Source organism: Triturus cristatus, chromosome 11, assembly GCF_964204655.1.
Source record: "Triturus cristatus chromosome 11, aTriCri1.1, whole genome shotgun sequence".
NCBI lineage: Eukaryota > Metazoa > Chordata > Amphibia > Caudata > Salamandridae > Triturus > Triturus cristatus.
The window spans coordinates 43822345-43825257 of record NC_140594.1 but is presented as its reverse complement, the minus strand read 5'-3'; the positions used below and the strand labels follow the sequence as shown (position 1 = coordinate 43825257).

General features: G+C 48.0%; 1 pseudogene; it reads left to right on the top strand.

Moving 5' to 3' along the window:
• The first annotated feature begins 442 nt into the window (after positions 1-442).
• Positions 443-2597, top strand: LOC146783193 (dynein axonemal intermediate chain 1-like; annotated as a pseudogene).
• The last annotated feature ends 316 nt before the right edge of the window (positions 2598-2913 follow it).

The following is a 2913-nucleotide window of genomic DNA, read 5'->3' as shown; positions in this document are numbered from 1 at the left end:
CCAAGACCTATTTAACAATGCTCGTTTGTAAACTTCGCCTTGGGCTTTAAAAAATATTGTGTCGCCTTGTCGACGTCGGTCACGTAAAAGGCTATTTTTGACATTGACAGGTTTGGAACCTGTGAGCTCCAGATGACACACAAATGTCAGCAGTGGGCACTGAACCTACTATGCTATCTGACTCATTAACATAAGATAAGCAAAAGGTATAGGAAGAGTGCCTTGGACCCTACAGGAAGTATGGAACACACTCCTTCCTGGTCATTGTTAGTAAAAAAACACAGTCACCAAGTCAACAAGAGGATGGGACATAAAGACGGGCAAGAAACGACACGGGAGAGAAGCAAGCAATGACATGGGCGGGGGCAATGGGCAAACAAAAATGGGCATGCAACGATGAGGGAAGGGGAGAGAGAAGCATCAAAAATGGGAAAGGAATGACATGGGGGGCAAGGGGCAAGCAGCAACGTGGGAAGGAGGGCAGAAGAAGACAATTAAAGTAACCCAGTCTCAGTGTGAGCAGCAGCGGAAGGACACAGCGAAGATATCAAGCAATCAATACTTGGTCCATGCTCCACGGAAGGGAGAATCAAACGAAGAGAAAGTGAAATTGGCACTTTCCGACCGGTGCAACCAACCAACGGTAAGTAATGGGTGTCCTCTAAGCCCTTTTCAGTTTTCTTTTTTTAAGCAACAAACAAAAGATCTCACAAGTGACAGCGCAGGCAGGACCTAACAAGAGAGGGTGTGCCATTTATGCCTTTGATTCCCTCCTTGCTCTCAGGAAGCATTGCCCTGGTAACACCAACTACACACTGTCGCCCTGACAACGGCCGTACACTGCACTTGCTGCTTTCTTTCCACAGGTCGCCATGCCCGGCCACGCGGTGCTCCCCAAGTCACAGGTGCTCATACCAAGGTAGGTGTCAGGGCAAGTCCAGGTCATAACATTATTCCAGAAAGAATTTTCAATACGCCAGATTCTTTGTGTTAGAAGTTTGGATATCGTTTTATTCACTCATAGGAGAACATCTGAGTGAGTGTGTGAGAAAATACAAGATAGCCAACACATGTTTCGCCCCATAGAGTGGCCATCCGGCCTTGGGCCTTATTCAGGGCATTTGTAGAGCTTGTATAAGATGCGGTCATCTTTGTAATTATTTTGAGTCCTGGTTAAATCTGGGAAAGTCACGGCGCAATGCCTCCCGGTTCGCGGAGTTGTCCTAATGAGTGTAGCAGGTGCTCATAGCTTGGCCCCGCAATGAGAACCAGGAGCCATCCACCGGTGAGAAGAAGTAGACGGCCAGCGTCACTCTCCATTAGCCACCCACCAGGTTAGCATTAAGCAAAGGTGAGCTGATGCAGGAGGTGACTAATCGCCCAGAACTAACACGCTCTGCACAACATTGTGCTCTACCTATTCCGAGATCTGGTTGCCCGCATCCCAAGAGCCGTGGACCAGCTGGCTGTGCACTTCAGCTTTGACGATGGCCTCCTGCATCGGGACTCGGACGAGGCCATGACACAGCAGGTCCAGCCTTCAGTGATGTGATCCTTGAGTCTGCAGAGGCTCAGGAGCACCAGGGTTTTGAGGGTGGGGTGGCAGTAACCGCAGAGGAGGGTGATGGGTGAACCCTTACCGCTACCACCGTCCCCAAGGTGGCTGCCAAAAAACTCACCAACCAGTTCAACTTCAGTAAGCTCGCTTCACATACCCTCAATGACTCACTGTGAGAACACACCTGCCAGACTGAGCCACCACCCTGGGCCATCTTCTTGAACAATGACACTCAATGGAAGAGCTAGCCAAGCAGGAGTGTGCCAATTAGAAGCTGGAGGTGCCCACGACCCCCAAGAAAGATAAGAACCAGCCACATAGCTTGAAGCTACTAGCTGAAAGTCTAGGTCATGACCTCAACATTGTGGCCAAAGCCTAAAACATTGTGAAATGTATGGTTAACCAGAACCCAGATGATGAGGTGGCGCAGGGTTTTAAGTACTCTTAGGTTGTTTCGGATGAGATCTGTGAACAGGTGGGCACACTGCTGCCCCTCCTGAAGTTCCATATTGACAATAACAAGAGAATAGCAGTGACTGCCTTGTGCTGGAGCCCTAGGTATAAAGACCTCTTTGCTGTTGGCCATGGCTCCTATGACTTCATGAAGCAAGACAGGGGCATGCTGCTCCTCTACAGTTTGAAGAACCCTTCCTACCCGGAGTTCATCTTCAACACTGAGAGTGGTGTCATGTGCCTGGACATCCACAAAGACCACCCTTACCTGTTGGCGGTCGGCTTTTATGATGGAAACGTTGCCCTATACAACCTGAAGAAACCAGGTATGCTGCCCAATTACAATAGCTCAACCAAGACAGGCAATCATACAGACCCCGTCTGCCAGGTCAGGTGGCAGAAGGACGACCTGGACAACAACCTCAACTTCTCTGTTTCCTCTGACGGTCGTGTTGTGTCTTGGACCCTAGTGAAGAATGAGCTGGTCCAAACTGATGTCATTAGACTCTCCCTGGACAGAGCTTCAGGAATAGTGGAAATCAAGAACACTCTTTTGTTTTTATTCTCATACAAGTCCACAACGTGAGTAATCAGAGACACAATATAGTTTAAAATGTTTATTTTCTTGTTTATTTTAACTAGGTGCTCTAAGATGCAGTACGTTCGCCAATACTAGTAAAAAGATGCATAAAAATAATGCAATCAGCATTGTTACAAGTCCATAAAACACGAAGGGAGAAATCATATTATAATGATTGTGGAACAAGGACTATAGCACCGTGTACCACCCTCCCCAGGCTAGGAGCTAGTTTTATAATAATAGAAGATCTCTAGGTTTAAAAGGGGGACCCCATACCTCCAAGATCAGGTGAAGTGAATCACATCCCAGGACAAGCACAGCT